The sequence below is a fragment of the Triticum dicoccoides genome, chromosome 7B (genome assembly GCF_002162155.2).
Source record: "Triticum dicoccoides isolate Atlit2015 ecotype Zavitan chromosome 7B, WEW_v2.0, whole genome shotgun sequence".
NCBI lineage: Eukaryota > Viridiplantae > Streptophyta > Magnoliopsida > Poales > Poaceae > Triticum > Triticum dicoccoides.
In genome coordinates this window covers 285568759-285588283 of record NC_041393.1, presented here as the reverse complement: position 1 = coordinate 285588283, position 19525 = coordinate 285568759, and positions in this window count along the sequence as shown.

Genomic DNA, 19525 nt, shown 5'->3' with positions numbered 1-19525 from the left:
GGGGGGGAAGTGGAGATGGGCTGGGCCGTGCTGCTGGGCCAGGTGGGCTACCAGGTGAGCGCCAGGTAGTCCTTCTCTCTCTTTCTATTTCTGTTTTTATTAATCTATTTTGTTCTGTGTTGTTTTAGTTTAGTAAAATACTAAACCATTTTATAAAATCCTGAAAATAGTTATGTGGCTAGAGTTAAAATATACCAAACCACATAAAATGTTCCAGTAATTATTGGACATATATTATTTATATATCAAATATATATCCAATGCAAATAGCTATTTATTTAATTAAAAGGCCCAAAATAATTAACTCTGAGATACCAAAAATATTGTTTTGAGTTTTACCTCTTTGCAATATTTTCAGAGACTAAGAGGAACATTTTCTTGGACTTCTTTGAGGAGATTTTAATGTTGATCATTTTTAGAAGGTTTCTGAGGCTTTGAAAATTCCTCAATTCAAATTTCATTTGAATTAAAACATGATGCTCACATGAGGTCTAGCCTAGTGCATAACAGGACCAGGGATGTGACAACTCACCCCCACTAAACAAAAATCTCGTCCCGAGATTCAAGCGTAGGGTAAGGTGAAGGGGGAACGCAACTAGTACAATCTTCACGATCCAGGTTGCACTTCATAGGAACGTTGATTCGATCACCATCATTGTCTTGAAGTCTTGCTCTGAGAAATCCTGTCAACATGACATGGAGGGAAGAAAGAGACTCTAGAAGGGTCGATCTTCTCGAAGATCGAACAACTCACGGAATGAGACATAGGACCATCTCTCGGGTTGAGACACGAGATACACATCAAGATGGGTGGAAAGAAACGGATGACGAAGGTTCACTAGGTGGACAACAATTCCACACTTAAGAAGGTGGTAAACGATTGTCCACGTAGCGAGGAGTTGAGTTGCCATGATACCATAATGATGCACCTTAGGGAAGGTGACTTGTAGAAATATCCCCTTAAGTGGCAAAAGAATTACCTTTGATTCAGAGATCATTGAGACTCTTTAATCCAGCCCAAGGCAATTCTCTAGCAATCGTTTGGAGGGGGTCGGTAGAATGGCATACTCGGACTTGGCTGATGTGGATTACCTTGTTGAAGACAACGTAATGGATAAATTTGCTTATCACCGGAAATGGAAGAGACCCATGGTAGAATGGCACATTGGCGGTGCAAACTGGGAACAAAATGCAAATGATGGGAATGATTCTAGTAATTGGGGAGAGGCTCAACAATAGAGAGTTATCCCACTATTGGAATGGTTATAGCATAACCGAGGAAACTAAGAGCGCTATACAGTTAATGTCGACGATCAAACCTAGCACTTGCGCGTGCTCTCAAGAACTTGAGCAATTCCATAATCATCAAGGTTTTACCAACATCCGTGTCAAGGGTCCGGTAACACAACTTACTACCATGATGAATGGTGATGGAGGATGCAGATGCAAAGGAAGATAACACCTTCTCAGATTTCACCCTTGGCGGGGCCAAGGAAATAAAATCTGGATGATCGACCGAGAGACATTTAGCACTCCGCTTCTAATGTTCTCCTTGATGTGCTAGTGTAACCCATTCATTAAAAAGGTTTGGTACCCAGAACATCAAGTAAGAGGTCGGACTTCGGGAGCACAAGAATCCATAAGGAATAACTATGGAGTAAATCCTACGAAATCCTTATGGGGAGGTGGCCAACTTCATCAATCAAGATATTATAATAACAGGTCTTCCGGCTGGGTGTGTTGGCCACGACATCCACTTTACCGGTTATCGCGCGACCAATTTTATAATTCTTGGGAAATATTCCAACCATCATATCTGCCTGAGATTCAGATCTGGTTGGTGTCAGGATATTCCAGACTCATCGAGTCTAGGAAGAAAAACGGAAGTTTGCAACATGAATCGACGAGATGACGTTGCGAGATTCTCGGGGAATGAACTACGATAGCAAGCTCCAAAACATGAGCTGGTTCTGCTACAAACATGTGAACACGTTGTCCCAGACAAGCATGCCCACATGGTAGTCTTACAATAAAACACTACCGAGTTCTGGTTGGGAACCATCAGTGAGGATATCGAAGTTCTTTCATAAGTCCAGATTAGCTCTTATGAAGATACTCCTTCTCCTTGAACAAATCAGTCAGTGGCTTGGTGTGCTAGGATACACATACGGAATGAAGGTTGCAAGTCTCCAGACCACAGAATACTTTGCACGTGTGCATGACTGACTTGCGATGATTCCAGAGGAAGCAACATTGACTTTCTCGAGTCCACGGAGGCAACTTACATCAGATGCACATGAATTAAAGGAAGTCACTACCTTCATCCAAACATATGCTTCATGAACGAAACACGAAGAAATGCTTACACAAGTTTCCAACACTAGGTTGATGTTCAACATGATTCATGGGGAAGACAAAAAGCTACTGATGGGCTCAACAGCAACTCATCGGAATTTCCATATCACTGGACTTCCACCATCATGTGCTCACGGTGATAGCATTGGTCGGACCAAAGATGTAATGGTGTATGCTCGAGGGATCAACCACGAGTAAGACAATATTACGAGCATCGTTGGTACTGATTTGACTTGATGATAGCCCACACTCAAATCAAAGGATTGATAAGACAATAGGTCCAGCAACTGATCACAGGGACCAATCGATGAAGATATCATCTTTCTTCAACACACTCTACACAATAATATCCCTTTGGAACGAACTAAGTTAGGCAAGCTTTTATCTTCCAATTCTCCAAGTTGTTGTCTAGCTTAACCAACTAGCTCAGGGATATCCAACACAGATTCTTGGAGAAGGGTGGTTCACAAGAAACCAACTTGATCACGAGCCCAACACAGCGGTCAGGTGACGACCTGGTGATACTTCCGAGAAGACATTCAGAAAATCACGAACTACCGGTATGTTACTAAGCTCGAGATCAATCTCGCTTTTCAGGGCAAGACGATATGATCAATTGAGCGAGGACTTGACAAAATCCTAACTCATCAATCGAAATGTGCACCAGGAAGATGGACAAGGTAGCACGATCAATCTTAGAATGATGATTCAAGAACCAACACGCTAAGAATGAAATTATTATCCTTTAACTACCAAGCAACGAGGTTGCTGGGAGTATTGATTTCACACATCACGATTCACTTGTCGACATTCCGGTTACAATAACACAGGAACCGAGGAATGAACAATGATGGAAAGAAGTATCACTATACCAAGAGTTCATAGGATGGTGTGCAATTCCTATAACAATCCCGATATAAAGATGGTAATACTTCAGGGTAGAACAGAATCAAAAGCTGGGCTGGCATTTTGATCTGCGGAGCATGACTACCTTGACCCAATCCTAGATATGGATGAGGTACTGGAGTTCATTTCTCCTAGTCATTCTGGAATAGAATGGCTTGATGGACCATAAGAGTAATAGGTATCGATGAACGATTGCACGCATACTCTTGACTATCAATTGATAGACGAAGGTCAGTAGACAGCTAAAGAGGGACAACTCAAAGGAACATATAACTTTCTGAGTTGTGGAGGCATAGATTAGTATGTCGAACCAAGTTCAACAAGTTTCTTCCGAATAACCCATGCAGAAAAGTAGAACTGGCAGGGTCACAATATATAATGGAGAACTCATCGAGAGCACTCTTGTTGTCATCTTTTGGTTCAGAAGAACTTCTGCCAAGAATGGTTCATGGTAATTGGAAGAAGGATGTACCACGAACCTCGAGAACTATCGCAAAGGTTACTAATATCCTAAAGGCACTAGCAATTACTATCAACATGAAGTAGGTAGAGTGAATCTCGGGTTCAAAACCCAGAAATAGAATACCTACTACTAAGTAGCATCACGGGATGCTTCCGAGAATAAAGGCCAGAATCATCACACTGGGAACACAGATCATGGCTAGACCACTAGATGATCCCCTGAGACACCTAGGGTCATAATAATACTTCCAACATAAATGTCAAGGCAATAGAATACCTTAGCTCAACAATTAGTGTGATTGAGCTGGCATAAAGGAACATTGAAACCAGAGGAAAAGGATTTTGCAAATGCGTCAGACTCTTTGGAAACCTGGGATGACTCGGACAGCATAACGGCTGTAAATGCTCAGAAAAGATTTGAGGCATACTACAAAATGGTGGCATAACCACTCAGAAGCACAATATCAAGGTTCCGAGATCAACAATTAACATACAGAAGCAGTAGGAACTGAATTGAGACTTAAATCCAACAATCTTATAAGTCTACTGATTAGTAACACGTGATCCTGATAGAAAGAAGAGATAGCCTAGTTCTTAATCTCCGTAGGAAAGATAAGATGACTCAGATCAGAAGGGCATAAGGTATAAGGAGTAAAAGAGCCTTACGTTCCATCCCACAATCAATTCCCTTATATAACTAAAGAATTTCTAGACTCAACTTCGACCAGTTTGGCTTGGTAATCCTACAGGCAGTCAAGCTCTGATACCAACGCTGTCAGGACCCCGACTCAATGCCACATCGATCTAGCATGTAACACCTCATATCACTTTGCGGCCTCATGCACGGTATTCCCACGGGTGTCGCCTTACCTTTTCCCGGGACCGTTTGCGCCTTTTGGCTCACGTATATGATGATGTCGCTAGCATCCATATGATAAAGTGCCCGGGCTGACATGACTAGTCGTAAACCCAAAGTGGCACAGACTTACAGGGACAGGCATCCATGACCCAGCATCGAACGTGTCGGTCATCAGCAAGTGGGTCCGGGCTGTAGCACTGGGCTAGCAGGACTCCGGTAAACCGGGCTGTAGCGGGCTAACAGGGCTCCGGTACTCAATGCGTGACATTTCCCCAAAGGGACAGACACAGGAACGAAGAAGGACACATGCCGGCCAGCCTAAGTGTTTCGGAGCAGTAGCAAGCTACCATGGCTCAGTGGAAACACTAGGAGACATTTCCTGGTAAGAGAGGCTACCAAAGATAAACAACTAGATGGTCAGATCCCACACATACCAAGCATTTCAATAACATACACACAATATGCTTGATATGTGCAAATACAACATGGCATCACAACATGACTCTATGACTCAAGTAATTTATCAATAGGCTCCGAGGAGCAAGATATTACAAACATGGGTCTCATGACCCAACAATCAGAGCATACAGGTCAAAGCACATGCGGAAGCTTAACATGTCTGAGTACAGACATCTAGAAATGAAAAAGGCTGAGAAGCCTGACTATCTATCAGATCCTGCCGAGGGCACAAGATCGTAGCTGAGGTAACAAGCTAAACGTCGAAGTCCACGTGGAACTACTAGTGAGACCGAAATCTCTCTGCAAAAACATAAAATAGGCAAACGTGAGTACAAATGTACCCAGCAAGACTTACATCAGAACTAACTACATATGCATCATTATCAACAAGGGGATGGTGGGGTTTAACTGCAGCAAGCCAGCTTTGACTCGGTGGCTATCCTAAACTACGACCGCAAGCAACTCTTTTGAGGTGGCGCACACGAGTCCACATATTCACCATATCAATACACCACTATGAATCCTCTCCCGTCTCCCTACGAGAACGCCATCCATAGCACTCACGCTTATCTTGCGTATTTTAGAGTATCCACTTTCACTTGTCTATGAACTGATATACGCAACCCAGAAGTCCTTTACCGCGGACACGGCTATTCGAATAGATGATGTTAACCCTGCAGGGGTGTACTTCTTCATACATGTTTCCACCACTTAGTGTCTGCACACGACATGTGCTCGGCAGACTTCAAGCGAAAGCCGACGTGGGTGTAGACCACGACCTATCTAAACACTCAAGTCTCTAATCCAGGTTTATCGCCTATTCGGGTTCCATCCATGAGGAGATCCGGCCGGAGTTTCGCTCACAGCCCCAAACGATGTGAACAGGGTTCCGTGACACCAAACGGGCGCCCGGTATACCCGGCCACGTGCCTACCGCATCGCAGCCCACCCCTACGGTCAGCGCTGTCCACGGCCTCCAGCATACTACAAACACCAGAAACTACTTGCAACTCCTGGACAGAGGACTAGGGTGAATAAGAAGTCGAGCGGGGTCATATTTCAGGGCCCAATGTATGGTAGTAGCTGAATCATGGATCACAAACACAGAACTCAGTTCCTGAGGACGGCTGCAATGAGACAACCCACCATGTACTCCTACATGGCCTCTCACCGCTACCTTTACCAAATCGTGTTCACACACTTAGCTCACACACAGTAGGACATGTTCACACACCTCTGATTCATCCCTGATGAATCAGACCTGACTCAACTCTAAGCAGTAGCAGGCATGACAAACAAACATGAATGAGTAGGCACAACAGGGCTCAAACAACTCCTACTCATGCTAGTGGGTTTCATCTATTTACTGTGGCAATGACAGGTCATGCAAAGGATAAAGGGGTTCAGCTACCGCAGCAAGTAACAGATGAATCGGTGTTGTCCTAATGCAGTAAAAGAGAGCAGGAGCGAGAGAGTGGGATTTTATCGAAATGAACAAGGGGGTTTTGCTTGCCTGGCACTTCTGAAGATAACATTGAGTCTTCATCAGTGTCAACGATCACATCATCGGTATCACGTCTATCGAGAGGGGACAAATACCGGCAACACAGAAGGGAACACAATCAATGCAATGCACAATATGATGCATGATCATGACATGGCAAAATGAATGTGTTTTGGGCTAATGCAACTAGTAACAGATTAAATGAAGTTGGTTTGAATACAAGATTCAAATTCAAACTCCATATGTGATTATTCAAATGCCATTTAATTGATTTGTGCTAAACAGCAGCTATAAGTTGTTCTAACATGCATGAAAGTGGTACAGATGGATTCCTTGAATTTTTCTGATAATTTTTCATATATAAATTATTTCATTTGGAGTTACGGTTGAATTTCTATGATTTTTAGAAGTTTAGGACATTTTCTGAAAATAATAAATCATTTAAGAATTATTTAAATTCCAGAAAACATTTACTGCGTCAGCAGTGCGTCACCGTGACGTCAGCAGGTCAACAGACGCTGCTGCTGGTCAAACCTGACGTGTGGGGGCCACATGTCAGTGACACAGGTTAGACAGGGGGGGTTAGTTTAGTTTAATTAAAGATTAGGGGCACTAGGGCCCACATGTCAGTGTCAGGGGGTTAGATTAGGTGGTGATTAGCTTAAACTAATCACCTGATGGCGGGGGCCCACCTGTCATAGACCCAGGGGAGATCAAACCCCTGGTCAAACGACTCAATCCCGCCGGCGTTGAGTCGCCGGCGAGGCCGAGGCGGCGGAGGCCTTCGGGTTTCTTGCTCCGGCGACCAAATAGCCGACGAAGGGCATCTACGGAATGCCCAGGCTCGCGCGCATCTAACAGGGCAAACGGGAGAAGCTAGGGCGGCCGTAATCCTCGCCGGCGTCGAGCTCAGCGGCTGCCGGACCTCGGGCGTTGGCGGGAACGGCGCTACGGTGCACAAGAGGGGAAACGGAAGGGCGCTGCGGCCTCCTGGGGTTGCGGTGAGCACGACGGTGGGCTCGGGAGCGAGCTGCGGTGGCTGTGGCCACGGCCACGCCATGGCCGATGGCGAGAAGCTCTCGGCCGCGGTGGATAACCTAGCTACGGCGCGCGAACGATGAAACAGAGAGGGGGAAACGGACGGAGAGCTCACGTAGACCCTGTAGAGGTGGACGGCGAGCTTGAGGGAGGCCGGACGGGGGCGGATTTGACGGCGGCGATCCGCGGTGGCCGAGGAGGGGAACGGCGAAGCTGGCAGCATCCAGGGCTTCCGGAGGGCCGTGGATCGGTGGGGAGGAAGAGGGGGTCGAGGCGGAGCCTTTGAGCGCATCGGCGAGGCTAGGGGGTGGCGGTGGCCGCGAGGGAGCTCGTCGGTGGCGGCGGCTCCGTTCGGGCGAGTGAGGGAGAGAGGAAGCAGAGGAGGGGGGAGAGTTCGGGAGAGTGAGGGAGTTCCAGGGGGGTGGCGTGGCACGCATGGAGGCGTCCGGGGTGTCGAGGTGGAGCGGCAAGCAGGAGGTGGCCGGGGCGTGCGCCGGCGTGCGTCGGCCACGCGCCTGTGCCTACTGGCGCGAGGAGGAAGGCGACAGGGGGGGAAGTGGAGATGGGCTGGGCCGTGCTGCTGGGCCAGGTGGGCTACCAGGTGAGCGCCAGGTAGTCCTTCTCTCTCTTTCCATTTCTGTTTTTATTTATCTATTTTGTTCTGTGTTGTTTTAGTTTAGTAAAATACTAAACCATTTTATAAAATCCTGAAAATAGTTATGTGGCTAGAGTTAAAATATACCAAACCACATAAAATGTTCCAGTAATTATTGGACATATATTATTTATATATCAAATATATATCCAATGCAAATAGCTATTTATTTAATTCAAAGGCCCAAAATAATTAACTCTGAGATACCAAAAATATTGTTTTGAGTTTTACCTCTTTGCAATATTTTCAGAGACTAAGAGGAACATTTTCTTGGACTTCTTTGAGGAGATTTTAATGTTGATCATTTTTAGAAGGTTTCTGAGGCTTTGAAAATTCCTCAATTCAAATTTCATTTGAATTAAAGCATGATGCTCACATGAGGTCTAGCCTAGTGCATAACAGGACCAGGGATGTGACACGCACGCCCTCAAGCGAGCTGGCCCAGGTTGGGCTCCGTCAATGGAGTTTACCGTTGCGGACATCTTCCAGCACTCGCCCTTTTGCGACATGCTGAACTCATTAAAATCTCTCTCTTTGTCAGGGGTCACTGGGCCGAACTATGTCCGGCTTGAGTGGGAAGCAGGCGACAAAGGAATTCGCTGCCCACCCACCACCCACTTCATAGCCACGGTCGATGATTTAACCGACGTGCTTGACGTCGACTCCGAAGACATCGACGGTATAGAGGACGATGCAGGAGAAGTACAAGAGCCACCGCTCATAAGGCGGTGGACAGCCACCTCCTCATACGATATATATATAGTGGACACTCCAAAGGAAACCAATGGCGACGAGGCAGCAGAGGATAACCCCTCGGGAGGAAAAGCAAAACATGGGCGTCTTCGGCGCCGCTCCAAGCCCCGCTACATCAATACCGGCCCCGGAGATGATCCGGATGGTGCCGAAGAGGAATACAGCCCTGATCAGCCTACCTTCAAGCAGGCCGGATAGACCACAGCGGGATACTTGGAGAGGGACAACTATACACCCCCTTCAGAAGACGAGGTAAGCCTCGGCAATGACGAATTCGGCCTGCCTGAAGATCCGGTGGAACAAGTTCGCTTCAAGCGACGGCTCATGGCCACGGCAAGGAGCCTGCAAAGGAAGCAAGAGCAGCTTAAAGTTGACCAAGATTTGCTAATGGATAGGTGGACCAAGATCCTGGCCACCGAAAAGTATGGACTCAACTGCCCTAACAAAGGGCATACGCGGCACAATTGGCTACCTCAACCTAAGAAGGAGAACTAAAGGCACACAACCCGACGTCCGCACACCACTACGGTCCAAGACAGTAAGAAGGATACACGAAGAGGCATCCTCAAGCCTCGGTGCAATAGTCATAAACTTCAAGTCAGGGAAGCTGGTGCCAAGTCCAGCAACTCCCAGTCCGGTCAACAGACAAAGAACAGCTCAAGCATATTCGGCCCGAGCCACAAACTCGATCAACCGTGTGAAATTCACGGTACTCCTAGAAGAATGGCAAAACATACCAATAGAGAATGCCAGATCTTCAAAACAAAGTGACCGATCGTGTGCCGGAAACAATGAAGGGAGGCGTCTAGTCAAGAGACCCCCCCCCCCAGAGCACAACAGTACGGCCGATCGCCCCCTATCACACAAACCACAACAATTCAATTGTCGAACCCCTGGACCTAGCAGTCTGGGGGCTCCATAACACATAAAGCCCCCGCGGGTATGAATCCACAAATAACACCTTCTACAAGATGTCAGGTGCAAAGGCCAAGTTCATTGGCCCACCGCTCTAACGGTTGTTTTCAGATAACCAAAAAATGCCACGCCATCGGCGCATTCCCCTCACACGGTAACCCACTGTATGCTAACGGGATGAACCATGTTGACTAGATTCCACGTGGTAAACCATTAGGCCAACACTGGTGACATACTCACGCCTACGTGCAAGGCCGAACCCCGCCCTTAGAGTGGAAACCATAGAGCTGCCGGAGTAGCAAGTCGTGCATGCCTATCAAAAATTTGATATGACAGCCAACTATCCGGACACCAACTGAGGAGTCTGTGCTGCTTCACGGTATAGCGGCTGGGGTCACTAGGGTCCGATCAGGAACCCTTAGACCAACCACAAGAGGATGTTCGGCTGCCTCCAAGCATTTGCCTTCACAAACTAACTTTGGTACAAAATAGGATTGGCGGCGTGGAATCGGCCCGGACACACAAGGACAGGACCATGCAGGTAGAAGGCAGTTCGGATTCACTCTCGGTCCACTCACAACCCCCTCTAGTCTGGCCATCATAGGTTCCGCCAAAAACCATCTCTTTTTCATAATCATAAATCGCACTCATATGCATAGACATATCATCCTACTACAATGCGTACACTTAAATAACACGTACCCGCCGTCGTTTATCATCGACGCCTCTTTGCCACAAAATGGCAGCCACGCTTCATGTTACGCCTGGTTATGTCAGGGGCTTCACAGTACGGCAATAAAGTCTGACCACCTTTTCGGTCGCTCGGCACTCCGAACTTATAGCACTATATGCATCAGCTCCGAATCATGTCTTGGGTCATTGGTTGGGTTTGCTCGGCTCCCATGTTTTGGTACCTTACGTTCCGTTCCATCGGCTAAGGCAGCGCTGGGAGAACTACTGCGATTGTGTCCCGGTTCTGCCGGACAAGCACCTCAGTAGAGAAAGCCGAAAACTGACTATCATGATGCAGCGAGAGCTGGTCAGCTGTTCGAGAGGTTGTAAAATCCTTAAAGATTTATTCCGCATAACGCCATCATCAATGAAGATTGCGACGGATCGGTCTTCCGATCAGGCGCCAATAGATCCCCTAGTTCAGCCTTCCGAACAATAGGGGTTGCGCCGACCATACTCGAATACCTATGGCTAAGTGAGATTAGTAAAGCCCTATAGTTCGATTGCCTGGTTCGTGGCGAGAAACACCTCCTTAAAAGGAACCAACCATGGGATATAGAGTGTTCAGATATATCCCGAGCACTCCCGTATTTTTCACGTGAGGGCAGAAGCCGACGACTGGCCAACCCTCAGGATTTACATACAATAAACAACCGCACGGGAAGAACATATGTTCAAACAAAACAGGCAATATATAATAAAAATGCCATTATCCCATATTACAAAGAGCGGCATGAATGCCCTCAGGGAAATACAATGTCTTTGGTGCACTTATCCGCCGCAAGGCGGGCCCCTTTCAGTACACCTTCATAGTACAGTTCGGGCTTGCGACGCTCCTTACCCTCCGGTGGCCCCTCAGTCATCAGCTTCTCCGCATCAAGCTTCCCCCAATGCACCTTTGCATGGGCGAACGCCATGTGCGCTCCTTCTATACAGACTGATCGCTTGATAGCATCAAGCCAAGGACAGGCGCCCACAATCCGCTTCACGAGTCTGAAGTAACTGCTTGGAATTGGCTCTGCAGGCGACAGCTGGACAACCAAGTCCTTCATGGCTAGTTCGGCCGCCTGGTGTAGTTCGACCAGCTGCTTCAGCTGATCGATAAAAGGCACCGGATAGTTCGGCGCCAAATACTGCGACCAAAAGTTTCTCTCCGCAGACTTCTTCTCCTCGGTCCGGTAAAATTGGGCGGAATCTGATATGCTGCGAGGCAGATCCGCAAACGCCCCTGTAAAAACAAGAATTCAGCTTGTCGCTTAGAGTTCTCATCACTATCATGTAAAAATAGCCATGAATACAACCGGCCTTACCAGCCGCAACTTTCCGGGCCTCCTGAATGTCCCGTACAGCACCTCGGGCTTCTTCCCGAGCATCTTCCACGGCTTGGAGAGCTTGGGCAAGTTCGGATTATTTCCCTACTAGACTCTGCTCCAAGCCCTCGCTTTTCTTGACAGGCTCCTGGAGCTCCCGCTCAGCCGCGATGACCCTGGCCTTGTGTTTTTCACGAAGCGCCTGTTCAGCGGTAGCCTTCTTGTTGGCATCAGCCATAGCTTCCTTCAGTGCCTCATATTCGGCACTCGCCCCTAGGGCATACAACACAAATACTTTTCAATAGGCACAATTTCTCATTCGTGCCTAATGCAAGACAATGTTTCAACATACCTTGCTTATCCTCTAATTGCTTCTTCACACGGCCAAGTTCTTCCTCGGCCCGTTCCAGGCTCTGCTTCAGTTCGGACACTTTCGCATTATGAGCGACCGTCTTCTCCGCAGACGCCTGTTTTCAAACAAAGAGGTGCATGTCAATAACAAAGGTTCACACAAAAAGAGGAGTTGATCCCCTGCCCAGCTCTCTGTCTTTCATCGGACAGTGTATCAGGGGATACTACTCATATTATGATGATTCGCCAAAGGTTTCTTAGAAACCATACCTCAAAATCCTTTATAAGGCCAAGGCAGGACTCATTCAGCCCGCTTTCGGCAGACTGAATCTTTCCAACCACCGCACCCATGAGGGTCCGATGTTCATCAATGATAGACACGTTCTTTAATGCTGTCGATAGACCGCCCGTCAGCTCTGACTAGACAGAGGTTGCCAGCAGAGTAGGCAAACCTCCCTCCGTGGAGGGTGGCCACTCGCCTGATCTTGGAGCCTTAGAGGCCTCCAGGACCTTATCCGGCTCTGTGTCTCTTTGAGACGACACCTTGGTGTCGCGCCTGGACATTGGAAAAGGAGCCCCCGGAGGCGTCTCGCTCGCCACAGCATCCAAGCTCAACGAATCCTCCGATGAGGACTATCCGGCAGGAGATCTCGCCGGGTTGTACGAGATGTGGCCACATTTAAAACTACTATACCCAGATGACCCTGGATGCATAGGCGCATTTAGAATTCAGTTACTTACGATTTTTCTAGGGGCTGAGCTCTGGGATCCCACTCCGGGCCGTTATCGGCAGCCGGGGTGGATGCCTCTAGATGGGAACCTCTCCCCCTCTTGGGCGATTCGGCCTCCAGGGACGGGGAAGCCGCACGCTTCTTCCCACCTGCAGAGAGAGGCTCGTCCTCCTCTTCTTCCTCCTCTTCATCTTCGGAAGAAGGAGCGTCGCTGGAGTCTTCGGATTTGGCGTCCGAAGCCTCGCGGCGACAGAGGCCACTCTGGGTCTTCTTGACCTTCTTGGAGTCCTCCTTCTTTGGTGCCTCGTAAGGCGCAGGGACCAGCATCTTCGTTAGAAGAGGTTCAGCTGGTTCCTCCGGTAGCGGGGCCGGACAATGCATCCGCTCCAGCTTCTTAATCCATCCCTGTGGTCACGATGAAACACGATTAAAATGTCTCCCTCATGACATGCCAACTGAAGCATGGATGGACAGGGCGTGGCTGTAACTTACTGGGCTTGCAGAATGGGATAATTGATACCCCCGGTCCTCGGCGGACTCCGGCCACGATTTGCCGGACTTGAAGAGCACCTTCCAGATATCCTTGTGGGACGAGTCATAGAGCTCCCGAAGGGTTTGGTGCTAGGTTGGGTCGAACTCCAACAAAGTGCAGGCTCGACGCTGGCAAGGGAGAACCAGGCAAACTACCATCACCTGGACTACGTCGACGAGTTTGACGTCCTTGTCAACCACACTCTGAATGCGCGTCTGGAGCAGTGACAGCTCATCGGACAAGGTACAGTTCGGGCCCTTCTTGGGCCAGGACATGAGCCGCAACGGGGCTCCGGATCTGAACTCAGGAGGTGCAGCCCACTTTTTGCCGCATGGTTTGGTGATATGAAACCATTGCTGGTGCCACTCCTTGACGGAGTCGTTGAAGGTGCCCTTCGGCCAAACGACCTTGGGCATCTTGCTCACCATGGTGCCGCCGCACTCGGCGTGTTCACCACTCACCACCTTGGGCTTCACATTGAAAATCTTTAGCCACAGGCCAAAGTGAGGCGGAATCCGGAGAAAGGCCTCACACACGACGATGAACATCGAGATATTGAGAAAAGAGTTGGGGGAAAGATCATGAAAATCAATCCCATAGTAATACATGACTCCACGGACAAATGGGTGGAGGGGAAACCCGAGCCCGCGTACAAAATGGGGAAGGAACACGGCTCTCTCGTAAGGCTCCGGAGTGGGGACAACCTGTCCCGCCGGTGGAAGACGGTGGCCAATCTTCTTGGCCAGATACCCGGCTTCCCGGAGCTTCTTGATATCCTTCTCCTGGACGGTAGAGGCCATCCATTTGCCTCCTGCTCCGGATCCGGACATCTTTGGAAAACCTCTCTTCGATGGAAAACAAGAGTGCTTGGGTGTTAGGGCTCGAGCAGAGGGGAATGAGTTAGCGGAAGGAGAAGGCGTGGGTAAAAAGGAAGAGACCTTATCTCTTTATAAGAGATGGTAAAAGCTTTCTGCGCCTCCCCACTTGCCTGGTGGAACCCGCTCACCTCCCACTCGCCGCGATTAGCGGTGCAGTTGGATTACCCATACACGTATTGATGAGAATCCCGTAATAAGGGGACATGATCTTTGCTTCAACAAGACATGCCAAGGAAACCACCTCGCAATATACGCTGAGGCTGGATGTGGGAAAACTACCTGACCTTGATGACATTGTTGGCATTCTGGCAATGGGGGTCCCTAGACTTGCCTACCTGTGGCCTGCGGCGTGGCTCAAGGGGCGGCCCAGCACGGCCCACCTTCATCAACACGAGCTCAAGACCCTCGCGAGGGGCCAAGCCTCGCGGGGAGGACGACAAGGAGCCTCCTCAAGAACGGCCTCGTCAGGCTGGCTCGCGAGGAGGCGGAGAGATCAAGGCGGGGTACCTCACGAGGTGCCCATGACGCAAGCCATGACGACCGAGGGCGCCAGGCGGGCGCCAGCCAGCGCAATGTCCTCCTTTCCTCTTTGGTGCAAAGGGAGCAAGCGTAGGCGAGAGCATCAAGCAAAGGCATCCATTTCGGTGCAATAAGACCAACACCGTTGCAACGGCAGGATGGAGTTCATCGTGGAGCCCAAGCTGGCGTCACCACCAGAGCCTTTCGCAGGCAAGGACCGACTTTAGTCAGGATAAGTGTACTAGATGTTCTCCTTCAAAATGGCCAATTGTTGGCGCCCTTCCCGCTCAATATTTGGTAAGAGGCCTAGGGCCTTTGCCTATAAATAGGACTAGCCACCCACAAGGTAGGGGGATCGAGAGATCCATCCAGAGAGCGACTGAACTCCCCAAGTAGTTCATCGCACCAGCCAAGAACGGACCTCGCGAGGTTGTTCTTCCTTGTATTGTTCATCATCAGCCAAGAGGCAATCCACCACACCACACACTTGAGTAGGGTATTACACCATAATGGTGGCCTGAACCAGTATAAACCCTGTGTCTCTTGTGTTGTTCCTTTGATTGCTTAGATCATAGCGAGGCGGTGAGGTGCAGGTAGGCAGAGGGCGAAATCTCCGCGCGCACCCAATGTTCGAATCTAGAGGGTCTGCCGGAACCCGAAATCCGACATTTGGCGTGCCAGGTACGGGTGCGCCGGAGCTTCTCCTTCCGCCGACCCGCTCTCCGCCGACACCATGACCCGCCCTACGATGAGCGGCGCGCCGCCCGCTCCGGTCGTTAGCACTAGCGTGGGGGCCAGGGGGCTCCAAGCCATGGCCCCGGCTTTGCGACAGGTGCGGTGGCCGGACAAGTTACCGGCGGCTTCCGTGGCCCCTTGGGAAGAGCTGCGCAACCTCTTCCTCGCCAGGCACTCTGCGCCGGCGCCCCCGGTCATCGTGGCCCTCCTGGTCCGCTCGCAGGTGCCACCTTCGGGTCGCCACGTCAAGCCATTCGTCCGCCAGGTCGGTGCCGCCTCCACACGGCAGGAGGCTCCCTCAGGTCGGTCGGTGCCCAAGGCCGATCTGGCCTTTAGCTCGAAGGACCACCCCTCCAACTCGGCCTGCTCTGGCGCGCTCCCGATGTTGTGCACCCCCACCATCTGCCAGGTGGCTGTCACCAGGACTCTCATCGATGGCGGCTCAGGCCTCTGCATGCTCTCGATTGAAGCCTTTAGCCTCCTCCACATACCACCGAAGCGGCTTCGGCCCAGCCGGCCCTTCTTGGGCGTCGGGGGCAGGTCCTCCAGTTCCCTGGGACAGATCCGTCTCCCAGTAACCTTCGGCACCTACGACAACTTCCGCACGGAGCTAATCGACTTCGACATCGCCCCCATCGGCCTCCCATACAACACCGTCCTCGGCTACCCGGCGCTGGCCCGATTCATGGTTGCGACTCACCCGACGTGCAACCTCATGAAAATGCCCGGGAGAAGCGGTGTCCTCACCGTGTGCGGAGACACCGGGGATGCATTGCAAGTGCTCAAGCTCGCCTTCAAGGCAGCGGTGGTGGCGCAACCTGCCGACTCGGATGCCTCTGAGCCCAAGGGGACTGCGCCAGCAAAGAAGAAGTAGTTGTTCACCCAAGACAAGGCAGAAACCAAGCAGATGCTGATTGACAAGGACGGATCCACTGACGCCACCTCGACCATAGGCGCCAACCTCGAGCCCGAGCAGGAGGAGGCCCTGGTCAAGTTCCTGCGCACGAACAAGAAGGTATTCGCATGGGAGCCCGATCAGCTGCCGGATGTGTGCCCCAATGTCCGACCTGTGAAGCAAAAAGCAAGGCGGCAATCCACGGAAAAGCAGGCTTTCATCGTCCAAGAGACCCGCAAGTTGGAGGCTGCAGGGGTCATTCGCGAGGTTCGGTACCCGGATTGGTTGGCCAACCTAGTCGTTATGCCAAAGAAAGGGGGGAAGGAACATATGTGTGTCGACTTCACCAACCTCAACAAAGCTTGCCCGCAGGATCCGTTACCGCTCCCCCGCATTGATCAGATCGTCGACTCCACCGCCGAGTGCGACCTGTTGTGTTTCTTGGATGCCTTCTCTGGGTATCACCAGATCAAGATGGCGATAGAAGATGTGGAAAAAATGGCCTTCCTAACCCCGTGTGGGGTGTACTGCTACACAAGCATGCCGTTCGGGTTGCGCAATGCAGGGGCGACCTTTCAGCGGCTGATGCACATCACCTTGGGCCCGCAGCTCGGGAAGAACGTTGAGGCTTACGTCGATGATATTGTGGTGAAGTCTCGCGAGGCCAAGACCCTGATACAAGACCTGGAGGAAACCTTCGCAAGCCTCAACGCCGTGAGCCTGCGGCTCAATCCAGAGAAGTGTGTGTTTGGGGTCCCCTCAGGCAAGCTCTTGGGCTTCCTCGTATCCCACCGAGGCATCAAGGCTAACCCAGAAAAGGTCAAGGCGGTCGAGGACATGAGCCCGCCAAAGACCCTCAGAGAAATGCAGAAGCTCACTGGGCGTGTGACAACACTGGGACGCTTCATCTCCAAGTTGGGGGAGCGAGCGCTGCATTTCTTCCAGCTGATGAAGAAAAAGGGACCCTTTGAATGGACTGAAGAGGCAGACAAGGCGTTCCAAGACCTCAAGATGTACCTAACCAGCCCTCCGGTAATGGTGGCCCCGCGCCCTCAGGAGCCCCTGGTGCTCTACCTTGCAGCCACTCCCTACTCCGCCAGCGCAGCCCTAGTGGCGGTTAGGGAGGAGCGCCGGAACAAAGCCACGACATCTGCTCGGGTCGAGGCGAAGCGTGAACAAGGAAGACCCGCAGAGACCGCTGCCACGGCCAAGAAGGATCAGCCGCCGCTGGGGAACACACTCGAGACAACGGACCCCCCCCCCTAGCAACCAGCTGCTGGGGGCTACCCTATCTCAGGACGCCACGGTCTCCGGAGGGCGCCATCGACACCAGCGTTCCCAACCTCGTTGAACATCCTGTGTACTTTGTCAGCACAGTGTTGCGGGACGCAAGGGCGTGGTACCCCATGCCTCAGAAACTTCTCCTCGCGCTATTGGTGGCCTCGCGCAAGCTGCGGCATTATTTTCAGGGCCACCCCATCAAGGTTGTCTCAGCGTACCCTTTGGAAAGGGTGCTCAGGAGCCCTAACTTAGCTGGAAGAGTCGCTGAGTGGAACATTGAATTGCAAGCATTTCAGCTCGAATTCAGCACAACCAAAGTCATCAAGGGGGCCGCCTTGGCAGATTTCATGGCAGAGTGGATGGAGGCGCCGGGCCTCAAGGCTGATGAAGATCGATCCCTCTCCCCGGGAAGCGAGGCACCGGACGGTTGGGTCATGTACTTCGACGGGGCGTTCTCCAGGAACGGCGCGGGGGCTGGAGCGGTGCTTATATCTCCTACCCAAGACAAGCTCTACTACGTCGTGCAACTCTGTTTCCAGCATGGAGAAAAGGTCTCCAACAACATAGAAGAATATGAAGGCTTGACAGCAGGGCTGAAGGCCGCGGCCACCCTCGGAGTAAAGCGTCTTACCATCAAAGGTGATTCACAACTCCTCGTCAACTTCTCCAACAAAGTATACGAGCCGAGGGATGAGCACATGGAAGCCTACCTTGCGGAGGTCCACGGGATGGAGAAGCAGTTCTGGGGGCTGGAGTTACAGCACGTGCCCCGTGGCACCGATCAGGAGGCCGACGACATCATCAAACAAGCATCCAGGTGACTACCTCAGGAGCCTGGCGTCTTCGAGGAGCGGCTCTTCAAGCCCTCGGCCACGCCATCACTGTCAAGCGCGGCGCAGCCTCGGGAGGAGCTCCCCTAGCCGCCAACCTCGGGAGCCCCGGTCTATGGCCCGGCCTCAGGGGCGCGTCTGCTCTTGACAATGGATTCTCAGGAGGGGTGCTGGATCACGGAGCTCCAGAGCTATCTGACGCAAGGGACCTTGCCAGAGAAGGAAGAGGAAGCGGAGCACGTGGCGCAACAGGCCACATCATACTGCATCAGGGATGGAGAGCTCTACCGAAGGCAACCGAATGATGTGTCCCTGCACTGCATCTCCAGGGAGCAAGGGAAGGAACTGCTGGCGGATATACACGGTGGGGACTGTGGGCATCATTCATCATCGCGGACCCTCATTGGCAAGGCGTTCCGCAGTGGATTCTACTGGCCCACTGTGCTCAATGATGTCGTCGAACTGGTGAAGGGTTGCGAGGCCTGCCAGTTCCATGCCAAGCAGATCCATCAGCCGGCTGGAGGTCTGCAAACTATACCCCTCTCATGGCCGTTCGCGATCTGGGGGCTAGATATCCTGGGCCCATTTCCTCGGGCGCTAGGGGGCTACCGCTACCTCTACGTCGCCGTGGACAAGTTCACTAAGTGGGCCGAAGTGGAAGCCGTCCGCACCATCCCCACATGGCCTGCGGTCAATTTCATCAAGGGCATCGTGAGCCGGTTCGGGCTGCCAAACCGCATCATCACCGACAACGGTTCACAGTTCAGCACTAACCTCTTCAAAACATACTGTGCTAACCTTGGAACGCAGATATGCTACGCTTCG